Source organism: Nomia melanderi, chromosome 9 (assembly GCF_051020985.1).
Source record: "Nomia melanderi isolate GNS246 chromosome 9, iyNomMela1, whole genome shotgun sequence".
In the NCBI taxonomy this organism is placed as follows: domain Eukaryota; kingdom Metazoa; phylum Arthropoda; class Insecta; order Hymenoptera; family Halictidae; genus Nomia; species Nomia melanderi.
Genome location: NC_135007.1, coordinates 16,948,930 through 16,973,859, shown reverse-complemented (window position 1 = coordinate 16,973,859; position 24,930 = coordinate 16,948,930). Strand labels below are relative to the sequence as shown.

The following is a 24,930-nucleotide window of genomic DNA, read 5'->3' as shown; positions in this document are numbered from 1 at the left end:
AAGGTTAACGATTTCCACATCTTCCTGATGCATCGTCACGTTCCCCGCTGCTGCCGGTCGTCCTCGTTCTTGCGACCCCTCTCTTTCTCTCTCTCCCTCCCTTTCCTTTCGACCACTGGCATTATCGAGTGCTCAGAATTTCCGTGTACCGCTCCTCGTCTTCCTTGGACGCTGATCGCTTTCCTCGTAACCGTTCACGTCACCCAATCGCAACACGTTCCGCGAAACGTTCACGTTTTCCAATCTTTCCGAAGAAGCGTCGCCCAATGGATGTCATTATTTTCTACATGGATCTCCCATTGTCCTATTTTTCTTCGATACATTAACCCTCGAACTAGTCGTTAATACTCATCGTGAATTCGTCTCGAGAAACGAAATTCGCGTCAAATCTATAGAAAACAGTCGCTATAAAAATAGAGCTTTCCGACCCAGGGAAACGAGTATCGAAGAGTATAATTTATCCCATGAAAATTGACTATAATCAGACAATATGAAAAATCTATCGAATCGCTTCGGCCTCTGACGGACTCGTATCACCCCGATCTCGCCCCGAGAAAGAGGATCGTCCGCGCAACCGTTACTTCGGTGACGGCGGCGTAAGTGCACGTTTTCTGTACACAACTCGCGGTAATCTGAAGTCTGTATCTGCCGAGCGAGCGCGGGGGAACGAGCACGACCCGCGGAAAGCGGCGAATCGTGGTCGCGTGACAGCGTGGTCGCAGATCGGCGATAACCTTGAAATCCTAGGCGAGATTAATCGCCGCCGGACCGACACGTCTGGCCGGCGGAACGCGAGAAACGCGTTGGTTTTCGAGGCGTAGGCGAGCCGCGGCGACCGCGCGCGCGCGGGAAAAGCGACTCGCTCGGACTTTCTCTCGCTGCGTTTCGAAAAACCATCTCCGACGGTTTACGGTGAATTATGGAGGATCATGGACGGTATCCTGTTTTCTCGGACATCGTGCACGACGCGAGACAATGGGAACGAGGAACCAACGAAATTGAACTTGACTGACCGGCGAACCCGTCGGCCCCGGTTGAAAGGTTAATAGAAAATTCGTCGGATGCACGGGCTGCCCTCATTATTTCGTTGCGATCCCTGTAAACGGCCGCGGGACGGAAATAACCGCGCGGTTTTACGGCACGCCCGTTACGGCCGCCATCGTCCCGAAATATCGTGCGAGAGTATTAACCCTTTCGCTCGAAAATTATTTAACAGTTACGAAAATAAAGCCGGGGATAGGAATTAATGGACTCCCATTGTGCGCGCAGGCTGCGGGGAATCAATTTCTCATTGGACGTCGCTTTTTACCGCGCCGCGAGTGCATACATTCGGCGGTCCGGCGATAATTGTTATCGGCGAACCGTGACGGCGACTCGCGGAAGATAAATGCCTCGTCTGAATTTCCGAACGGCCGTCGAAGTGCCGGACGAAGTCGGTGCGATGTTGGGTTAAACAATGGCACCTTTGTTGCTCGAATGAACCCTTCCGGACACCTTCGACATAGAGTATCGAGGATTTTAGAGGGTGTATCTATTGACCTTTCGACTCGCTTAGTTCACACGCGTCTATCTACTTTGATTTTATTAGTGCATTGATTGGTCGAAGATCTGGCATTAACACTTTGCCACGTTACCCGAGTTTCGGTCACTATGCTTCACATAAGCTTGAGCGTTAATTTTCTTGGTAACGAATCGAACGAACCGAATCTTCGTCGGACGTATGAGACACAAGAAAGATAGAGTAATCGTTACGAAGAATCTTGACTTAGTTTCTGCTTTATTAACGTTACTTCTACCACTAACGCCTAGTATCTCTTAATTTCTGACATCGAATCATTATCCAACAATCCCTCAGAACAACCATCGAGACAAAACCGTAAACGAAGCAAGCCGACAAGGTAGCACGCCGAAAAGAATAGAGAACCGCGGATGAAATCCGTCCCGAAGAGACGAGTCCGAATATTCCCGTTTAACCCTCATCCCCGTCGCGATCCCCGTCGAACGGGGTACCGTAAAAATCGCCGGCACGATCGTAAATCCGTTTAATTCGCGTAAATTAACGCCGGCTTCCCGATAAATTATTCGCGGCGATAAAATCCGACGCGACGCGATGGTCGCGCCGCACGAAAATCTCGGAGCGGGTGTTTACGTTGAACGCGCGCGAGCACGAGCGCGCTCGAACGAGAGCGAGTACGATACGGCGTTTCCATCCCTTTCCGGTCCTCGTGGCAGCTCCGTTTGCTCTTTTTCTCGGCCTTGATCGCTCCGGCGTGGAGCAAGGACCGTGGAGAAAAAGGAAAGGAGCACGGCCCGGGAGAAGAAGCGAGTGAAATCTCTCTTACTTCCCCTGGTCCCGTGGCGTGCACACGAATGCACGTTGCAGCGGTGTGCGCACGGTACACGTGTTTGTCTCCCTCTCTCTCCCTCCCTCTCTCTTTCTTCCTCCGCGCGCCTGTATATGGAAGCGGGGAACGACTCCGAGCCGGCTGCACTCTCGTATCGCTGCGAATCGTTTGTCCCGATTGGAAAGTCTGTTTCGCGACGGACCTGGTCCTCCAGGACCAGCTATACAGGGTGTGTCCTGAGAAACTCGCAGCTTTTCCCTCGAATCGCAGGCTTCGTTTTCTGGGCCTCTCGACGCGACACTTTGGTTTTCTAGGGATTCCTTTTGGAAACGGTTTGTGACTCATTCGATTGGAGCTTGCTAGAATTATGTTAATCCGACTGTTGTTTATGGTTGTCGATGCGCACGATAATATTCGAATCCACCTAGTGTCGATTGATTACGGAAGATTCTTAGGATTATCTACTAATCTCCGAGGAATTGATTCCCAATCAATTCCATCGTGTCAGTTGGAGGATCTTCGAAACGATCCGCTGATTTACCGTCGAAAACCTAAGGCAGCGATTGCAAAGGCTTCCCAAGGAACCGTGGCTCGCCGCGAATCAAGCAGGATGGTAATTTTAGAAGTTGACACTCTCGCGGAGCGTCAACTTTTGCGCGAGCGGGGGTGGCGGTCGTTTTTGCGGCGACCACTTAGCGGATCGGCGTTGCGGTAAATAAGCCAGGCTTCACGCTTCGACTGCCGAAGCGCGCGAACGATTATCGCAAGGTGCGACGCGTACTCGCGAGTAACGCGACACCGGGAACGGCGTAATTTCCGCGGCGATTCGCGCTGTGAACGTACTTCGACGAGCCTCGCTCGGAATTTCTAGAAAAATTTCTCCATTTCGCCGAGAAAAATTCAGCACAGTTTTGAGATTCTCTAAAGAGACAAATTTCCCAGGTTTCGCGTTACCTGTTTTCTGTAAAAATCTGCATTCGAGTAAACGTCCTACTCTATTACCATACACAGCTGCTATAGGCGCGTAGCTGCTGCGGAGCCAGCCGTTTCTTGACCCAGTCAAAGGGTTAACAGGTGAGACGTACCCGCCACAAGGTCGGTCGGCTATCGCGAATCCCGTATCGCAAACGGCCGATAAGGTGGACGTTCCCAGGTGTTTCGGGTCGCCGTGTTTTTCGGGTGTTGGCGAGCTGCAAGGAAGCCGGGGCCGAACGTTCGTTTCGCGACGACGTCGGTGCATTAGTCTAATTGAAATCCGGACGGCGCGGCGCGGCGCGGCGCGCGTGACCGTGCACTATCTCTCGCTGTCACGCTTCGCAAATAGGTATAGGCGTGTCATAGACGCGCGACGGGTTGCCCGAGGTATATACCGGGTGACGCGACCCGCGTCGCCGTAAACGATGCTAATGAAACCGGAACGATGGACGCCATGACGGATGACCCGGTCGAACTCGATCGGCGGATCGATGTTTATGCAAATGTGAATTTATTGATTGATTCCTGCGGAACATGCGTTTCAATGGGAATTTGCCTAGGCGACGGCGTAATAATGATGGTAATATAGACGTTTAAACGATGACTATATATTTTTCGTTGTCAACACAAACTTCGTTTTTTTAATATCTTTTCTTTTCTACACCCATACATATGCACGCACATCCATGAAGTTTACATCGATATTAACCTACGCGTCTACAGTGATTAACTTAACAATTAACTCTTTGCGGACGAGGATCTCTTTGAGGTATTGCAATCTTTTCGCAGTGGAAGTTGAGTTCTTGATAAGATTTTTGTTTGAAATTCTATTTGCAGTTTATGAAGATACGTCGCGTTTTATCGAATATTGTAGCTTCGAAGATCGCTATTGAAACACGCTGATCAAGAGCGTGTCGGTCATTTTTGAAATAGCAATTTATTCGTAGGATTCGTACAGGATTCTTATTTCAGTTGACGAAACGGTGGTTTTGAAACGGGAATTATTTGCGGTTTCCAGGATGTGTGATTATGATATGATTCAACGGTCCGTCCGGGTTGATCGTCATCTCGATTTATTTCGCAGGAAGCGCGAGTGAATCATTTAATCATAGAGAACTACGATCCAACTGTATTCCGATCTAAGTACCGGGGTATTCCGGAAACTCTTTAGTTTCGCGTTTCTAAGTTTCCCCATCGTGGAGCTCCTCGAGCATGAATCATCCCAATGGGATACTTTTGAACAGTGACGGCAGTCAGTAATTGGATAGCAATCGTCTTAAAGGAAGCTCCTCCTGCCGAGCTTCTAAGTTACAGTCTCGAGCGGGTCTTCGGCATCTTCGGTTGTTTATTCCAAGGCTTTCAATCAATTTTCAACTCCCGTGCAGTCTGCCTTCCCGATTTCCCGACTTCATCCGATGTTAACCGTCTGCACTCGAACGGTGACTCTCACTCACGACTTGATTTCATGCAGTAAAACTATAAAATTTCATATTTAATATTATACTCTGTACAATGTATCAATTTGAGAAATATTGTGATTTTTCAAATATTCATAAATATGTGATTTTCCTTCGAGTTAGTTTCACAAAATGTCTACCTCATCAGAAAATGTTCAAATATTTCTAGTGAACTTCCGAGTGCAAAGGGTTAACTCTCAACCGGCATTGGCGCTTTCACTTACTTTGTCCGAAATAGTCTGAAGTAACATGGGCAACGGAGAAATTCACAGAAATGGGGTAAAACTCGCAGAGAGTATCGCTTGACGCGTTGCAATATTACAAGAATCATTTTATTTTCACGTATTTACAAGCTCCAACGCTCCATACACACGCTCATCATCATCTCCATCGCATCTGCCTAGAAGAAACTTCTCGTTGAATCCTGCGTGAAACCGCAATCGTCGAGCCGCGGTGCGGCTGAAACGTTCGGCTCCCAAAAAACCCCGATTCGCCCGTTTCCGTCCGAAATGCTCGAGCACGCGAGCAGGGCGCTCGCGAACGCGCGGGGGTTCAACAGCCAGCAACATCGACCGGCGAAACCTGGCTTCCCCTTCGGACCTGGCTGTTCATCCCTCTCCCTTTCTCTCCCTTTCTCTCCCTTTCTCCGTCGCTCCGCCGCGGCCACCCTTCGTCACCCTCGAGCAACGGCCCGTTCCGTCCTCCCCGTCCCGTTTCGCCCGACTTCCATCCCTTTCCGCGTGGCATTTCTCTTTCCGCCGTTGCTGCCCTCCTCGCGTTCTTCCGTCCCTCAGCGATACATTCTGTGACACCCGCCATTGTTTTCTCTCCTGGCCGGCCGCGCCGCTCGGCGTTCCGACGACGCAGGCCCCGCACGAATCCGGGTTTCGGCTTTTAAATCGCGGACGAACGTTCCGCGAGATGAAATTTTCAGACGAACGAATGATTTAACCCTTAACGGACTGGAAGTATTCCGAGCTGACTTACCAGAATACCGTAGCATAGGTAACGAGCGGAAAGAAATTCGCGGAAGTGACCTAGCATGCTTGTGTTGATTGTAAATATGGCAAGCTAGTATGCTTACTGCTGCTAGACTGTCGATGTTGAAGACGTCATTGGTAATTTTGGAATAAAAATATCCTTGCTCTCAATACTTCTCGTTCCGTTCGTTTCCCGTCGACAGGGTTAATCAGCGAGGATTAGAAGGGGAAGGAGCGTCCCGATTGCTCGCGCGTAATTTTTGTAATTAACGGTTAGCAGCCGGTATCGCGGATCCCCCGATCGCAGGAGTAACGGAAAGCACCGCGCGCAGCTTGAAACTGTGACGAGCAGATAGCCGGAACGGTGTTCCGAGCAACGTTCCGTTTCCCGGCAGCCGGAGAACGCGCGTCTCCGCCCGACGTTCGTTCTCGCGAGATGAATCTCGGGAAAAATCTGAATATGCATGCTCGCATTCGCGTACCACTAATTGGAAGAGAATAAGATACTCGTTTTTCGCCGGTGGTGCCTCGAATATTAATCCCCCGGTTTACGTACCGGCGCGCGTTATTTTCTTCGCTAGGCGCGCGCGCGCGCCGTTTCGCGTCGCGTTCGTTTTCCTTTTATCTATCTCCGTCCCGGGGCCCTCTGTTTCTGCCGTTCTCGTTTTATCGTAACGGCCGCCCGTATTTAGACAAGAGTTTTTCCGCGGAACGAATATTCCTCTCGGCCGTGGAATTATTCGGCGGGGGCCGTAATTAAACGCGATGAAATACGAGCCGGGCGTAGATCACGTAAAGGTTTTATTAGCCCCTCGGAAAATTCACGTCGATACGCCGACCGGGCGTATATAACAATAATGATAATAATAATAATGACAAGGACTTTATCGCGCGTCGGGGACGGGTATGAAATAACGGAAAGTAATGAAATTAAATTGGACGGGCGAAGATCGGGGAGTACAGTTAGAACCGGTGCACCAGGTGTACGAGGAACAGTAATGCTAACCGTTGTTTCTTTATTGCGCGCGTTAAGACCACCGACGAAATTAAAGAGACGCTCGGTACCGTGTAAACACAAACATTACGTGCATTAACCCTTTGCGCAGGAATGCCGGCGTCCCCGCGAGATGAAATTTTCGTATCTGGCAGGCTAAGTGGCTGGCGCGTGATTTAATTACACAGCCGGGGACCAGCGCGTAGTCTCCTTTTTTCGATTAATTAAGTAACTGATATATAATTCAACCTTTCCTGCTGATGGTTTCGTATACTCCTGAGAATCTTCTTCTATTCCGTGAGAATTATTCATTATTTCGCGTTACGATATTCGCGTTGCACTGTTATCAACTTCGTTATTAAATCCGTTCGGTTGTCTTGCATGTCACGGTTGTCTTCGAGTAATTCATTAGTAATCGGTGACCTGGCGCTGAACGCGTCAGTAACCGATGCAGCTGAGAAATGTAAATTTCGGGAAAAACGGCCGCCTCGTTAAGTGCGGAGTTATCGTACAATTATACAATGAAACGAGATACCGGTGGCGTTGTCTTGATAACGAGGGTCGATGGCAGGGGCTGAAACCCTCGCCCTTCGACTGCACTTTTCTCTAAACACCGATACGACTCGAGTTTCCATTTCGATCCGTGGCCACTTATCGAGTCCGGAGTTCATCTGAATTCACCCTTTCGTTCGGGAATGCCCTGCACCGTCGGCCGACGGCGGAATTACAGAAACTCGCGCGAATTTCCCCGACGGAGGCGGCGGAATACGGGGAAAAACCTTATCGGCCGGTCGGGGGAGAAATCGGTTTTCCCTTGGTCTTTTCCGGAGGTCAGCCGGGGTTACGGGGCGAGCCGCGCGGCGTCCGTGCATATAAATCACGCGCGGCCCTGGAACGTTTCAAGTTCCTCTCGGTCGACAGTGATTGATGCCGATTCGTGAGAACGCGCGTGCGCGAGTCCGCGGGCATTAACGTGTCTCGAGTCATCGAGCAACCCGGTTAATGAGATTCCGCCGGGGAAACAAGTCCGCCGGTGTATCGCCGCCTAACGTTGGACGCAATTAACGATCCCTCTGTTCCCTCGGCCCTTTGCGGGGCGAAACTTCTCGGACACCGGGAAAAAATGTTTCTTTCGTTGAGCGTCGTTAATCAGGCTCCGGGGGAGATTAATCGACGACGATCTGTCTCTGAAAAACGTCCCTTTCTGTCGTTCTCCCGCGCCCCTACGCTCGAATCGCAATCGACAGAGCTCTACTTCGGATGAAAAAGATCTTTAACTTTTTGGGGTTAAGGTTAGAGACTGTCCCATCGTTTGCTTAGGTTTTTATGCGTGGCGGGATATGTTTCGACCCTTTGCGGTCGAAGTGCTCTTGGTTTCTCGCTTTGAGGTTCGACGTTAGGTCATTCGATTATAGCTTAGTATGACGCTCTATTTATTCAAGAATATTTGGGCGTTGAAATGTTACCTTTAAATGGTACAATTGTGATACTACAAATATAGAAAAAATTGTTAACACTAGGTTTACGGGCATTTATTGTACACTTCATTCTATTATTCCTAAAAGAATTGATGCTCGTTTATATAGATTGTGGAAACTGGAGATTTGGTAGTAGCTAATTGGGGTACTTGTCAGTGTGACATCAATCAAAATCGGCGTAAACATTTACAAAATAATATTTATAAAATCCAATATGCATCAATTTGACGCGTTCCGTAAGCCTAGTGTTAAAACAAGTTGCAATAAAATAGACATAAGATTGCTAAGGGTTGATTTGTCTCGAAATCTTGAAGTTACCGATATAGTTTAATATTCCATAAGTCTCTCGTCCAGTCAGCGACGCTGTGAACTGATAAACGCGCGAATAAGTGAAAAGAAATATTTATACAAGTCGAAACGCATTGGTAAGTTGTCGAAACGGTTGCGATTAAGGTTGGCGTGCTGTGCAATGAAGTGAATTCCGTGCGGCCCGCCTTGTTTTCTTCTTTACGATCGCGTGCCTATAATTCTCCGGGGAATCGAGTGTTTCGGCGGTTCGATCCGGGGAGGATCGTTTTTCAGTCGAACGAAGATTAACGTTGGCCGGCCGGGTTGACCGGGCTACAGAAAATATCTGGCATCGTGGATTCGCGGCCGAACTATTTCAATCATACGAACAATTTCGATCGGGAGTTTATGACATGGCCGCCCGGCTAAGTTCTGGCCCGGAAATTCTAGGGCTAAAGATCAGGGCTCAGTCGGCACGGCCATTGGAGTTCTATATCCGGAATTCGGCTCGGATTACCGGCTGGAATTCCGTTCCGTACAGTTTTCAATCGCGATTCTCGTTAGGGGATGAAACTCTGCCGGGAGATCGTTTGGGAGCGCGACGAATTCGTTCCAATTACGTTGTCCCTACTCCAGTTTCTCACTTTTATACGGTTTCTTGAGGATCCCGGATTCTAATGAGTCGTAAACTCGGCGTTGGCGAGCGAGGATTACTCGTGCGCGAGAATTGTATCCGCTCATCGAAATTAGCATTGTTCTTGGAACAGTTCTGTTCCTTTGGGTCCTGTTCAGATAGATGGCTAACCGAAAGTTGCTAACTTCGTTGAGGAACGAGAGATCAGTCCAGGTTTTAGGTCTGTGCGGTGGGATCGATAAGTGGGTCTAGGTTTGAGCTATAGGTTCTAGCTTCTAGTTCTGTAATTCTAGTTCTATAATACCAGGTTCTAGTTCTATAATACTAGGCTCCGTACTTCTGTAGTTCCATAATTCTCTACCTCTTTAATTCCATCTCTTTAATCCTACAGTTCCACTTCTACGTCCGAAACGAGAACACGAAACACAGCTCTCGGAACGAGTTCAGTTCCATCGTCTTCCCAATAACCCCGGCACAACTCGAGACGTAGCCGTCCACTTTCGCTCGGGAAAAATCGAGGAGGGCACCGGTAATCAGATAATCAAGGAACTTCCGCGCAACTCTCGGGCGACCCGAACTATTCGCGCAGCTCGCCTATCGTTCGCTCGAAACTTTGCGCCCGGCGATAAGCCCCGAACGATTCCCGAACGCTGCGGGGGCAGTAAAAGTCCCGGCTGATAGGTCCGATCGCATAAAGGAGATTTCAACGCCGGCCGATTCATCGTTCTCGCAATTACCGACCCTCCCGGCCGCCGTCCTCCGGCACCGGGGGAACTTTCAGGATCCGCTGGCGAATTGGGAGGATCGGGAAGAGGCCGGCTCGGCGATCACGGTATTGTTCGTGGACCGATCCCCGTGTTCGTTAACGAGGGATCCACCTTGAGAAAGATTCACGCGACGCGGCTCTCTGCCTATCGTCGATCGTAATCGCTCCCGCTCGAAATATCGAGCCATAAATTCAATTAACCTGACGAGCGTGCGCCGGGTCCCGAACACCGGCGGCGCGCCTCCGCGCGCCCCGGCCGCGGAGCCAGCTGAAACTTCATTATGCTGGATCGGTGCACGCGCGTCCTTGGCCAATGACCTTTAAACAATCGCTCAGCCACGCTGAAAAACCGTGCAGCAGCCGGATCGGCTTACCTTCCCTGCGAGGACCGTTCTCCGTTCGCTCCTCGAGCCGTCGGGCGGACAGTCTTGAATTTTTCTTTGGGAACTGAGATCCCTGAACGAAATCTCATTTGAATAGACTCATAGTAGATGTATTCGGTATTACATACAACGAACAATCATTAGGAAATCTCTCTTTTATTCGGAAATAATCGGTGTCGAAGGAACGCTTCCGAAACTGGGAAATAATAGAAGTTTCCCTCGAAAAAGGTGCCCATCTTCGTCGGTTTTACGAGTTTCCGCGCGAGACGGGTCCGTAAACGATCCAGAGTGTTCCCAGTTCGAGGGGAAAAGAGCCGTTTTCAGCAGCAGTTTTCCGGCGCGCGTTAATTCGCGAACAATGCGTGGTCCCGTTTCGTCCCGGCGGCGACGGGGGCTCGCAGAATAGAACCGCGGCGCAAGGACAGGACTCGAGCGTTGCATACAAAGAGCGAAAAGGGACGGGGGCACGGCGGCTGGACAGTTGCCAAACGAGTGACTTATGATACGATCCGTAATAAAATTATCTCTACGGCCGGGTTAGCCGTAGAGCAGATTTACAACCTTTTTACGGACCCGCCTCGACTGGGAGAGATTCTTTATCAGCGCGCGATTCCGGTCGAGATTCGCTCGCGTCCTGGCTCGATAACTCAGCTTTGATCCCGCCGCTTCTGGCGAGCCGATCTGCATTTCCCATCGATTTCTTACAATGTTGAAAATTCTTCGCGTATTTGCCGACGACAACAACTTAGCAAGACTCGCGTGTACAAAGCTGGTCGGTTGAGGGTTAAAAGTTTCGATTTCCACGAGGATGCTCACTCGAATCATCAGCATTCCAATTCGCATCCGAGCGAACGCGATCCTCCGTCAGACTCGCTTTCGGATGCCGCGAGTAACGATCCGCGAGGCTCGCGGCGCGTTCCCCGTCGAAAGGAAAAACAGAAAGGAAATAGATTTCCCGGTGCCGTTTTGCATTTCAAATTCCCGCCCATTATTCTTTCCAACCCCAACCAGTTGCAACTCCTCCCGGCCGTCGCTCTTGGTTCTCGAGCACGCGGTAGGTGTCACCGTTTATCTCCTTTATCTTTTCATTAGAACGTCAATGTTAACCGGCCGGTTCTTTCCCCGCGGGTCCGCGGGACGTCTCGAGCCCGTTATCAAGGGGAAAAAGAAGGAACGCGACGCGAAAGAACGGAGGAGGCGGGGGGGAGAAGAAACCCTTCAGCCACCGGACATATACGTGCCTATTACCTGGCGCGGAACTAGTGTAGAACAATGGAGCGTCTCCCCTACGTAATTACCGAGAGCGGCTCGGGCTGTTCGAGGAGGGCGAGGACCCCTCTTATCCGGCTCGTTCCGTTCACCTAGTCCGCGCCTCGATTATCCTGCACGCGTGTCTCGTCTGCTTTTCGACGGTCTAGACTGCTGGCTCCTGCGCTATCTCCTTGGATCAATGAATCCTGAAGATCGGCTGCGTGTTCAGCGTCTTGCGAGCAGAGGGCCGGACGCGGCAACTTGGTTTTTAATGAAACTCCATGCATGTCGTACATGTTTAGAAACGACCTCTTGGTTTTTTTGGCAATGATCCTCCGTTTTCGAGAGAAACGAGCTTCAACCCTTTGCACTCGAGAGGTGACTCTCACTCACCACTTGATTTCATACATATTCACATAATATCGATTTCATCTCATCGGAAAATGTTAAAATATTTCTAGTGAAAAACTTCCGAGTGCAAAGGGTTAAGATTGTACTTGCCGTGAGTCTAACGAAGTGGTGATTCCATTGTACTGTGTATATAATGCTAGAGCAACTGGCCAGTAACAAGTCAAGAAGGCGAATAACAGAAGTTGCAAAGTTGCGACGGTATTTTTCAAGGATTATCGCAAGCGATAGAGCCACTGCTGCTTAACCAGTTTCCATCGTTCGCGACGTCTTCCATGGTTATAAGGGTTTTCGTTTGGAAAGCTCGCACAGATGATGCCTCTCCTCGTGTCGTCGCAGCTTGTAAATAGACTCCTCGTCTCCTATAACGCGAACCACTCGGTATATCCAGCGTGGAGCCCGCTGCCCGGCTTTCATGCAGCGTACGGCCGCGCACGTGTGCGTCCTATCCGCCGCAATTACCAACAGGCAACAGATGCGTGCACTCGCGTCCCTGTTGCGCGTTTCTAGCGCAGCCGAACCTCTCCCTCTTCCCTGGCTGCCTGCGATCGGCTCCCCCCTCGTCCCTCGTCTGCCCAGCGCTTTTAACGTCGTTGCAATCTGTTCCTCGAGAAACGAGAACCCAGAGGCACCCGGTTCGCTCAGCCTCCGAGAGATCGGTGTTCGCACCCCTTCGAAGTGGACGTCGATAAAAGGAAATACGCGCGAAATATTCGATCGAGAGCCGTGTCTCGCGCAAGTTTCGTCAAAATCGGCGTGCGCTGGTTGGAGAGGTTCCCCCGCGAGGCGAGCAGGGATGAAAGCTGACCGGTCAGACCCGCATTCCTCTCACGGATCGACTTCTTCGCGACGAAGAGCGGCTAACTCGGGGCTAGGCGTTCGACGGAATCTCCTCAGAATCCAGGATCGAGATGGATCGGGGGCGCAGCCCCGTAACACGATCGGCCGGGCCTGATGGATTGTGTTTCGCGGAACTCTCGTGTTTCGCCGGGCAACGCTGTGTCGCGGACACGGGCGCGCATCGTAAATTGCGTTTCAATCGCGCTTTTATGGCTTTTCGCCGGGTCCCCGGGAAGCACGCCGGAGCTCCGATAAATGCGGCGACCGGTTAACGGGGGATCCGCGATCGAAAACGGCACGACGTTTTCGCGTTTCGACGATGACGAATGCTCCTCGTCGAGCGCGGTTCGCGTTTCATTCGTTTCGGGGGCAATTTCACCGCGCGTATCGCGGTTCTCCGTGGCTTCCGTTAGTTCCCGGATGCACTTTAACGAAGCGATTTTATTACCCTCGCGAACGAACAGCTGAACGATAGATTTACCGGATCTCCGAGAAACTATCGAGGAAGATCGGGTATACGAGAACCGAGCTGTGGGCCAATGGAATTATTGATAAGCGCGTCGTCATAGTTTTCGTCGACGGGCGATGCAGTTTGTGCAACTGTTCGCCAGTTGCAGCGTGGACAGAGCGATACGAGGACAGCACGAGAATGTAAAAGGAGATTCCGGAGCGACTGGAGTCCCGATAAACTCTCGCCGTCGATTGCCATCGAATTGGGTCGTAATTGAAATAAAGGCTTCCCGTTCCTTTTGGTTCCCGGCGAACGAGTCAATCCGGTCAATTCCGTGGAGTGTTGCCATTCGCGAGCGTTAAACCCAAATAATAGTGATTTCCTCCGCGATTAATTGCTTATTTCTGCAAATAAACGTGCAGTTACTTCTCGTTTCGCTGCAGGTTCTTATTATGGTAAATACCAGGTGTGTTTGTCCTGCGTTGAAAGCGGATGTTCTCCGTTAATTGGTTTTATCGCGTATCGTATTAGAGATTTTTCGAGGTAAACACGGTTAACGGGAGGATCTTCTTCCTCGGAAATCGCATCGGTTCGCACAATCACGACGTCCTCGATTTTCCCAGCGACATCAGAAGCCATTCGCTCGGCGAGCAACGGTTAAACCATGAATTTATAACGTAAAAAGTGTAATAAACCGGGGTCCCCGGCCGCAGCGAATTAATCAACGTTAACGGGGCACGCGGCTATTTTAAGTTCAATTCCCCGTAAATGATGTTTTTGCTTGCGCCCGGCGTGGTAAGCCGCGCGCGCGTTTCACCCGTGTGTATCGATTATTCGCCGCTGTCCCTAGGTCAGTAATTGCGCGCGTCATTGATGCATTCGGCGGCCGCGTGCATCGATCTATCGACAGCCCGGGAAATTGAAATGAATTATTGCGTGTCGCTGTGTCGCTGGGAATCGCCGGCCCGCCGTAATGAACGCCATCGGTCTTCATTACCGTTCTGGCCACGGTGTTCTTTGCCCATCGTCCAATTCTATAATTCCGTGAACTCTCTAACTGTATAATAATCACTGCCGCGAAGCTTCTAATGGCGTCCCTGCTTTCTCTAGAAAGTACCGGGACTGATCGCAGAAAGAACTCCGTCAGCGGCTAGGTCTCATTTTATATAATTAACATCTCAACCCATCCATCTGTCCATTCAATCCTCTTACAATCAATTATCAGGCATATAAACTTCACTACCTGGCTACTGTTGGCGCTTAAAGGCGCTTGAAAAATGTGGTTTCGGTGATCTGTTGACATCAAGGACCATTAGTCAAAGGGTAACGTCTACAATTCAACTCAGTTCCGTTCCCAGATTCCAAAACCCAAGCCACTTCGATTCGCAGGAACCTTATTGCTCCAGGATACGGTACAGAAACCATAGAAATAGTTTATTCGTCGTCGTACGCAGCGAGTCCGTTTCCCCGCGCGATCCGACCGCGGACGGATCGACAGCCGATGCCCGCGGACGGCGGCGCCCGCCATCTTGTCGGGCGCGAGGCCCGAACACGCTTTAATGCGGCCGGAGCACGCTCCCGATGGATCGGCGATAATGCGGCCGTGCAGTACGCACGGGAAACAGGTCGGGTTTTTTTATCGGTCCAACGATTTCCATATTGCCGGGAGCTAGACGCCGCCTTTGTCCCGTAATTTACGGGATATTCCGGTCGAAACCGTAGCCTGGAATCGGCTGATAGCGCGCCGCGGCGTACGGTAAATTGGAATATTACGTGAACCCGGTTGCGCCCTAAGTACGTATGCACAATGCCGGCGCGCGATGCATTATGCAGGGGAACGGGCGATATGAAAGCGGCCGCTGGGCGTGCGCCACGCGTTTCTGCCCCTGTTTATTCAGACCGAGGCTCGGGGAGGGAAGGAACGCGAGATACGTACGAGTCGGTGGCGGATTCCTTCGGAAAAACTGGGGCGAGCCGGCCTGCGCTGAAAGAAACGCCGGACAATGGGCGGCGATGATTGAATGGGGTTGCGGGGCGGGACGGGGGAACGATGCTGTTACGCACCGCTGTCTTCGACCACCTTTTAAGAACTCATTAGCGCCTCTTTCTTTTCTCCTCTTCTCGTATCGTTTAATTGCTCTAGCCGACACTTGTTCCAAGATAGACCCCTAGTCACGAGGTGCACCTGCATGGTTGGTGACCGTTCCTGGTCACTCAGCTGCGAACACCGGTGATCTCGATCATTCCGCAGCGGAACTCGCAAGTCCTATGTTACTTGTTATTTCATAACACTAACGAATCGTACTTCGACGCAGTCGTCGGATCGAGGTACGTCTCGAACAAGATGCGCTGGCGATCCAAACGCTCCGAGCACGAGTATCCTCGCCGTTGGGCTAGGTAGACAGTGGTAAGGAGAGGGGGTAAGCTACACAGGGTAGATTAATTTCGAGGGATGTAGCAAACTGTAGAACAAACTGCAGAAGAAGGAAACGGCGAACGAAAGGGGTGGCCGGAACAAATTACTTTCGCGGCCGACGCGGAGGCGAGTGGAAGCGCGAGGAGATTAAGAAGGGGCGGATTAGGTAGATTATTACGGTAGACGGGGGAGAGGGGGCCGTGGAGGGTAAATTGTTAAGGAAAAGCGAAGCAAAGTGTGAGGGAATTCGGGAAGGGTAAATCGATTATAACGTTGCAAGGAGGACGGAGGGAAACGAGGACACAGTAAGACAGTGTAGACTAGGAGGGTGGATTGTGATCGTGAATTAGAACTGGGCTGGCAAATTACAACGGAAGGAGGAACGAACAGCGAATTCTCGAAGGAACGAGGTTCGTCGCGCCGGATGGTCAATAAGGCCGACGGAGAGACCGATCCGAGCACACGAATGCCGGCAAACAAAACAAGATTGCCGGACAAAGGGTGTACACTGTTACGAGAGTGTCACCCCCGGAAAAGGCGAACGCGAGAAAATTCGTTACAGCGTTCTCCCTTTACTGCGGCAATAATCGTTCCGTCGAAACGTTCGTTCGAAAGCTACGGAACCAGCTTCGCAGGTAACGACGATCGCCGTTGACCTGCGGGTCCGTCACCGCCTCCGGTAACCGAACCGGGAAACCGACGATTCCGCAGAGGGTGCATCGAAAGCATCGGGATCGTCGCAGCGCGATTCCACGCGTTTCTCTCGACGGAAAACGAAGCGGGCGCGCGAAGGGACGTGGTTGCCAGGCGTTCGAGCGGTCCGAGCGAAAGCGAGACGGATCGAAGCGGCACGGAGCGGAGGAACGACGGGCTATTAGAAGAAACAGAGCAAAATGGAGGGCCGGGACGCAAAGAAAGGCTGGCCGAAGCGAGACAGGGGGATGTAAAACGGCAGAGACACACGCGACCGAATGACAAATCGCTCGCCGGGCAGAACTTTCGAGCTCTTTGTCCCCTGCTGTCTGGCTAGAATGGAGGACCGGGCGGAGGGAAAGAGAAGGAACGAGAGGGAAGGGGCCGGAGGGACGCGGCGGATAGCGGAACGGTCGGAAACGTGACGGGCATGAAACGATAAAAAGCGGGGGCGGCGGGGGTCGCGAGGAATCGTGGCTTGATTTTTCCAGTTGTATCCTTATGGATCCCTGCTGGGTAACCTGATGAGAGGCGGGGACCGGAGGAAACGGATGGCTGGAAGCAGTCGCGCGGCGGTTCGTCCCGGAGAAATCGACAGTGAGAAATAGGCGAAGGTCTGCCGGTTTCGCTCTTCCGCGATCGACGCGCTGGGAATGTTGTTTTGAATTGCGTCTGGTCTCGATCTAGTGAATTTTCCTGGGGAATCGCTTGCGTCTAGAGGAAAGTAGTTAGGATCCTCCCGTTTCATTATGTTCTTTCTATTCTGGGGAACAGAATTCCTCCGAGTGCTAGGAGATTCGATAACTCTTTTAAAACGTCCAAAAATCGACTTAACCGCGATAACTTCCGAGCGACTCGTCCACGAAGCTTAATGTTACGTACACACGAGCCAGTCAGAAGTGCAGAGGGTTAATTGGACAAGGAACATCCTTGTTCCGCAGGAAACCGTGCAGATACCGGTAAACAACCGGTCGCCGTTCCGCTCGTGTCGCCGGGACGCGACTCGTTCTCCCCGAGCCGAACTTAAGCTCGAAGTTCGGGTCCGGATTGAAGTTTCGCCGGAGGAAAGAGAAATTCAGCCGACAGCGCTTTAATCAAATGTTCGATTCAGGAAGTTGGGGAAGACGCGAGGGGAACGACAAGCGAGCGAGCGAGCGAGCCGCAAAGTGAATTTCGCGGTGGAAAGTGATTTATAGTTAGTATAACTAACATAATTGTTTGAGCCGCGTGAATAGTTCGGCGAGTTCGGGATTGGGCGGCGGCGGCACGCACAGTTCGGTCCGCTGCGTGTTCCGGCGCGACGGACGCGGGTCTCTTTTTAAATATCGATTATCGATCGCCGCCCACGCCGGGTTAACTAATTCAGTCCTCGGTTTTTCCGATACACGCGCGTCCCTTCGCGCGGCGGACAGTCCCGTCCTCCCTTAATTAAAACGTTCTATCCCAATAAATTTTTCATCTCTCAAGATTTCTCGAAATATCCCCCTACTTTTTCCGCGCTCTTAATTAAAGCCGGATCGCCCTACGTGCCGCGCGGCGGGATTTTTCGAAATGTCCGGGGCTGCGCGTGTTTTCCAGCCTTTAATTAAAGCCGGTGCGCCTTACGTGCTTGACGGGGCTCCGCGGATAATTCCGTTCATTCGGGCCGGCTGAGTTTCGAATGGTTTATCGCCGGATATTCGAGAACCTCGGAAATATGCGGGGAATCGATCGGCGCTGGCTGCTCGAGCGGGAAATCCTATGATTAACGATCACCGGCGATCGACTATCCGGCAATTAACTAACGAGGCAACTTTCTTTCTGTTCCAGGTAAGCGTTATCAGCCTTTCAGCAACGTGTATCGGTTGTCCCGAGCGTCGAACGGTTATCCGGCGGAACAGGTAACGCTGAATTTCCGTGACGAACCGTCGTCTATTCGCGCCAAATGAAATTTCAACGGCGCTCGATCCGCAAGGACGGCCGATCCGTGTCAAGGCTCCTCCACCCGCGTAAATCCTGCCCGAGCGATTTAACCGTGAAAACGAAGTAACGAGCAACCGGAGCCCAGACCGGAACGACTCGATTACCCGGCGAATAAATCGAACGCTTAACCCCTTCGCCGTACAATTCTCCTCGCGATTCTGCTGTTTTACTTTGTTGTTAACCCCTCGTGGACGAGGACCATTCAAATTACTCGAATCCTCCTGCACGCGAAACTGAATTACGTAGCAGACTCTCAAACATTGGAAAATGAAGATAATGCAACTGCCTTTCGTTGCTAGAAGAAATCGACGTTGATTTCTCCTTTTCGAAATGATTAGAAAGGCGACAGACGTTTCTCTGAGAAACTATTAACTTTATTTAGCAATACGCAAACTCGGTAGATTCAAGCCTCAATACATGCGTTCCTGAAGTTTCTATAGAATTTTAAAAATTGCATTTTGAAAATATTGGAATAACATAACTTTCCTTCTTAATTTATATATATTTCATATATTGATGCATCATACAAAGCTTAATATTATACATAAGACTTTATAATTTTGCAAATCAAATCAAGTGGTGACTGAGAGTCACCTCTCGAGTGCAAAGGGTTAACACTAGATTCACGGAACCCGACGGACGTCGAATGTTTCCATTATTTACTAACAGTCTAAGTCGTTCACGATTCGCAAGCACGCGAATACGCGTTGCAACGCTTCTGTTTCGAAGCCATTTACGCGATTCTATGGGCGAACACGTAGATTTCCGGGAACAATGGAATAAAGTGTAAAATAAACGTCCGTGAATCTGGTGTTAAAGGGGTGGGAAAAAGGCTAACCCACGGGATAAAGTTGTCCCGCGCGGGGGACGGGCGAGGGGGGACGTCGCGGGATCAATACAATCTCGCAGCGGTTCGATTTTCACTTTCGCGCGAGTTCTACCTTGACACGGCGGAAACGCGATACAGTTTGCGCAACGGGGGTGGCAACCGTGCCTTCCCATGAAAGGGAACAACGACACGCGACGCTCGTAGGGCGCGATTCCTGCTCTCGGTTTAATTACCAGGCCAAATATCCGCCCCAAAACCCGTCGCGGACTGGCGTCGAGCGGTGGCGCCATCTTTTACACCCCCTTCCTTCCCGTTATTTAGGTTACGCGCGACCATTTAACCCTTCTGCTGTGTAGCTCTCGTGCTGTGCAGCTTCGAGAATATTCCGTCGAGTCTGATAAAGGGACCGATTTTCGAAGGTGTGTTACGCGCGTCTCGTCCAGCGAACTTTCGAGTTTCACCCTTTGAAAATGGGGATGTTCAAAACTAACAATAGATTATTGTCAGTTTCTTCAGACATTCATTATAGTACTCTAGTAAAACTATCTGTTTTCAGAATCATTTCGAATATTCAATGCTTCGAAGATATTAGTAATTGCTAAACGAAAAATTCGAAACCAGTCGTTTCGACTGGTACGGTAGTTCCAGTGTTAAAGTGACAAGGCTTTTGCTGAAAATTGTAAAATCAATTTGTACAGGTACAATAAGGGACCTATCAAATGTCGAGGAATATATTCTAATTTTTGTGAGAACTTAGAAATAAGTCACTCTTGCTCGGTGGTTTCAGTGTAAAACATCGAAGCTGCGAGTCGCCATTGGTGCGGCAGTCGGTCTCCGAGTACGCGCAGCGCACGAAAACCGCGTTATTTACGGGCTGCAAGGATTTGCTCTGAAACTATCGTCTACCGTTAAATTTCCCGGGGTTCCCCAACGCGCGACACATTTTAGACCAGCGGCGAAGTGCTTCACGGGACCGTGGATAATGATCGCTTTCCTGGCCGGTGTGTCGTAATTTAAGGCGACGTCGTTTCGCGCGCGAGCGTCGTCTCGCCGTCCTTAGCAGCGTCTTGTCTTACCGGTTGCAACAATCGGATAATAACTCTCCATCGAGATCCAGCTCCGTCCCACGTCCTCCTTCGCCTCCCTTGTCCTTGCGCGCTGGGGGAGCCACGTGACGTAAGCGCGTCCAGCGATCGCGGTTTTCCATTTTCCCGAGCGACCGTTTAATACCGCGAACTTCTGCCGATCGGGAATTAATAAAACGCCGGCGGAGTAATTGATACCGGCGGCGCCAACCTGTTCTGCTCCGACCGAAGGCGCGGCGACAATCGATTCGATAATCGGTGAAATTATCTTAAATTATCTTGCTTGGCTCTTCGGGCGTTTGGTGCTTGATTATTTTAGATCAAGGAATCTTAATTATCTCTTCTATCGCGGAACAATCGTGACACTTAACAATTCTTTAAGTCAAAGTGCCGCTTCAGTTTTCACTAGAAGAAGCTGGTAGATGCGAAAATGATTGGTATCGTCGAGAAAATGAATATAGCCACGTTAGTTTTCTCTTGATTAGTGTGTTTACTTAGAAGAAGGAGGATGTGTTGGTATCTTTACCAAAAAATTGTTCAAAAAACTGCAGAATCTCCCCGACGGGGAGTCGAACCCCGGTCTCCCGCGTGACAGGCGGGGATACTAACCGCTATACTATCGAGGATCTTATGGCATAACATTCTTATCTATCGGGCCGGCGAATCAAGTCTAACTTACGCAACGATCCACCATATTTCCACCGCAAAATTCATTTTATCCACACGAAACGCTTTATTTGATCAGTCTGCTCCAATTCGGTATCACGGGAACTACGTGGAAACGAATTGTCGAACGAAGTGGCACGTGGAAACAGATGGAAAGCAGTGCACACGATTTTCCGGAGGCCGTTCACGCGTCTGTTCGGTGGAAAGCACGGTCGACACTTCGTTTCGACACGTGGTGCCATTTAGAAACGAGCCTCCTTAAGGACCTCGAGTGGTCCTGTGGCGGGGCGGTGCACATCTGGCCGTGCAGCTTGAGAACTCGCCCACTTTTCCTCTCGAGCATTTCTTTTTCTGCTTAACTGGTGACACGATACCGCGTTCCCACTTCTCTGTCGGCTGACATTAACTAATTAACAGTTTACTCGAGCTCCTTCTCGTTATTCCTTTGAGCTTCGCAAACAAACCTCTGTACGACTGAGCTCCGTCCGTGCCGTTTGCAATATAAACTCAATAACGCGAGACATTGTAGATTGTAGACGGAAAAGCGAAATGTGATTCGAATTTAGCGACACTGGTGTGTGTTCCGCGAGCGGAATATCTTTTAGCGATGAATATCCTCCATCTATTTATCTTCGTATTAACTCTTTGCGGACGACTGTCGACATTTCGGCGAGATGAAATGTTCATATTTGGAAGACCAAGCAAACGAGTGAGTTTGCACTTTGCACCCCGAAGTTCTTCACTAGAAATATTTTAACATTTTCTGATGAGATGAAGACGATTTTTGTAAAACCAACTCGACGAGAAATTCACGTGAATTGATAGACAAAGCTATTGTACGTCAATATTTCTTAGATTGATGCATTGTATGAAGTATATTAAATATCAAACTTTATAGCTTCACTGTAGGAAATCAAGTGGTGACTGGTCACCTCCCGAGGGCAAAGGGTTAATTACTCGAACATCTAGAGATCTGCACATTTTCCTTTTTCCATTGATTAAGCGATTGATAGATCATTTAGTTGTTTGAAGGTTTTGTACATTTCTAAGAACCTTCGTCCGCAAAGGGTTGATGAACGTGAACGATCGTGAACATCTGTCGGAACCGAGCAATTCGCTCCCCTTTAACCGATCGGAATATAATTAAGCAGGTCCGTTTTTGATCATAATGTCGATAGCCTCGATGAGATAATGCGCGTAGATTATTATGAATTATTGTATCGGTCGAAATGCAAAAAAAATAACCGTTGCATCGGCCGGGAATCGAACCCGGGCCGCCCGCGTGGCAGGCGAGCATTCTACCACTGAACCACCGATGCTCTTGTGCTACTCGAACCTCGAGAGAAAGCAAGAGGAGTCTCCTATCACAGTCCGCAACCTACTTTCTCGAGTGTACTGCAGATGGGAGTGAAGCTATAGTACCATCGGAGAGGTACAATATCTTTATTAACCCTTTGCACTCGACAATATTTTTCATTAAAAATATTCATTACTTTCTGACTAAATATTAACGATATTTTTATACAACACAATTGATTATTTTCTATAAATTAACCCTCTATAGTCTCGTGTGACTTTGAAGTCACATCAACATACCGGGTGACATTGACTTATTTAATTTTTCATTGCAATACGACGAACGACATTAAATAATTAATCAACTTAAACTTTTGTGCACGCAGGTGTTTACGTTCAGTGTCAGTGTAACTTACAAAATATATTCGTTTCAATAAAATTATTGAAACTATTGAATACAAGAATAGAATGAAAATAAATGTCTAAACAAAATAGAAGGGAAAATAGGTGGTAGATCGATTAGAATATTTTTATAATAAATAAGAATTTGGCAAAAGAATTGCATCGGCCGGGAATCGAACCCGGGCCGCCCGCGTGGCAGGCGAGCATTCTACCACTGAACCACCGATGCTCACATGTGCTTCGAATCTCGAAGGACAACAGATGGAAGCATCTTATCATTGCGTAACGTCTCTTATCATTACTCCTTTCGAAGTATGTTAGACGTAGGTGCAAGTGCACCCTCCTAAGATACTTTATTTATTACTTATTTATATTCCTCTTCGGAAACAACCACATAGAATACAAAAAAAGAGTATACAATCATCGATGCAAAAAAGAGTACTTAGAATGTTTGCAATGATTTTTATTGGAAGAAAATAAAAAGATTGCATCGGCCGGGAATCGAACCCGGGCCGCCCGCGTGGCAGGCGAGCATTCTACCACTGAACCACCGATGCTGTTGGTTAGTGATTCCCCACATTGGCTCTTGCAGGCAGTGGAGATTCACTGGTTGCCCTCATTCATCCATTCCAAAGCTGGGAATAAATACTGATTTACAGATAAAGATACTGCTGATATAGTTTAGGGGAAGCATTTGATTCTAGTGACAATTTTGTGCATCAAAGTAGTGGCCCTTGACCTATATGTCACGAAAGTTGTTGTCTTTAATGGATCTCGAATAATAAGGCAACTGTACTTAAACTGACTTTTGAAAATTTCGTTATAAAGACTACAAACGTGGATTTATTAAGATTTGAATTGGTTTAAGTTTCAGCTTAGGCATTACTTAACCCTTTGCACTCGGAAATTTCTCACTAGAAATATTTAACATTTTTTGACGAGGCGTAGACGATATTCTCTAAAATTAACTCGAAGGGAAAACACAAGTATATTAAGGAACAAAGCTGTTTCATTCCAATATTTCACGTATTTTATAGTTTTACTGCGTTAAATCAAGTGGTGACTGAGTCACCTCCCCAGTGCAAGGGGTTAATTAGCTTCTCTAGTAATGTCTCAAAGAGATGTCTCAAAAGGAACAAAGAATGCGTCACTTTGACTCTCTTGGTAGGTCCAGTGTCAACGAGGTTTAAGAATATAGACTACAAAAATTACATTTGTCCCATGAAATTTTCCCTGGGTCGCGAAAGCTAATTGTTTATCTTTATTTCTTCGCGAGCAAGAAAAGGTCAAGGGCCACTGCACTGTACTCGAAAATGTCGCGGACGCCCGAGGCGAATTCTTGTTCGTTGTCGCGCTAATCGCTCGCAGTGTCTCAGATGAGCGTTGCCAGAGGTCGAGGATAGATCGAGACAATAACGAATCCCTCGTCAGTTTCGCCGATGACTTTGGTTCAGGGTCGGCCGTTGCACTTTCGTGGCCCGAGCATAACAAAGAAAACGAGCCGGGGAAGCGTCTCTGTACTCGTGTATTAGCCCCGCGATTTAACGTTAAGCGCTCTTCCCGTTCGCGCGGCGACCGCTGCACGTGACTCTCGCTGCAATCCCGCAGCCATAACTCCGAGAAAAACGGAAAAATGTGGAAACATCTGTAAACAACCATCTTGCACCACGCCGGCATTACTAAAGCATTGATCATCGTCCCTCATATACCTATGAGCTAACAGAATCATCGTTTTCAGTCGTCTATTCTGTTGATTCGAAGACTAATCATTAATTTCCGAAGATTTCTCAATCTGTCAGTAGCAATGGCTACTACAATCTTGAATCATTAAATCCTCTTGAGTAACATAATTTTATTATTTGAGAACTGTTCAAAGGAAATCATTAGGCTTTTTAGGGCGAGATTATGCGTGTAATAACGGTGCATCGGCAGTTCCGCTAGAGAAAGTTTCCTTCGTTATTTTATAATGTCCTATGAATAATATCTCCGAGATCTAACATGGATATAGATAATACACGAATAAAGTAGCAGAACTATTCTATTCGAATCTTCACGTTACATTAAATGAAGTTATATTGAAACTCGTTCCACAGTTTCGCTATATCAAATGAAACAGCGATAATGTCTCTTAACACTAGAACTACCGTGCCAGTCAAAATGACTGGTTTTGATCTGTTTATTTCGCAATTATTGATATCTTGAAAGCATTGAACATTCGAAACGATCTTCAAAGTAAATAGTTTCACTCGAATACTATAACGAATGTCCAAAGAAATCGATAATAATCGATTATTACAATTTTGATAGAGATTACCTATTAATCGTATTAAA

The 24,930-nt window shown here is 49.0% G+C and overlaps 1 protein-coding gene and 4 non-coding genes across 5 annotated transcripts in view; 1 reads left to right on the top strand and 4 right to left on the bottom strand.

Annotated features, from left to right (window-relative positions):
* Positions 1 to 24,930, top strand: part of Dora (zinc finger SWIM domain-containing dorado) — a gene marked incomplete at its 5' end in the record, with an annotated part of 96,467 nt that overhangs the window by 1,493 nt on the left and 70,044 nt on the right. The window lies entirely within an intron of this gene.
* On the bottom strand, positions 20,790 to 20,861 carry TRNAD-GUC (transfer RNA aspartic acid (anticodon GUC)). The gene has a single exon. It is a non-coding gene; the product is annotated as a tRNA-Asp (tRNA).
* Positions 22,150 to 22,220, bottom strand: TRNAG-GCC (transfer RNA glycine (anticodon GCC)). Its single transcript has one exon. It is a non-coding gene; the product is annotated as a tRNA-Gly (tRNA).
* On the bottom strand, positions 22,758 to 22,828 carry TRNAG-GCC (transfer RNA glycine (anticodon GCC)). Its single transcript has one exon. It is a non-coding gene; the product is annotated as a tRNA-Gly (tRNA).
* Positions 23,086 to 23,156, bottom strand: TRNAG-GCC (transfer RNA glycine (anticodon GCC)). The gene has a single exon. It is a non-coding gene; the product is annotated as a tRNA-Gly (tRNA).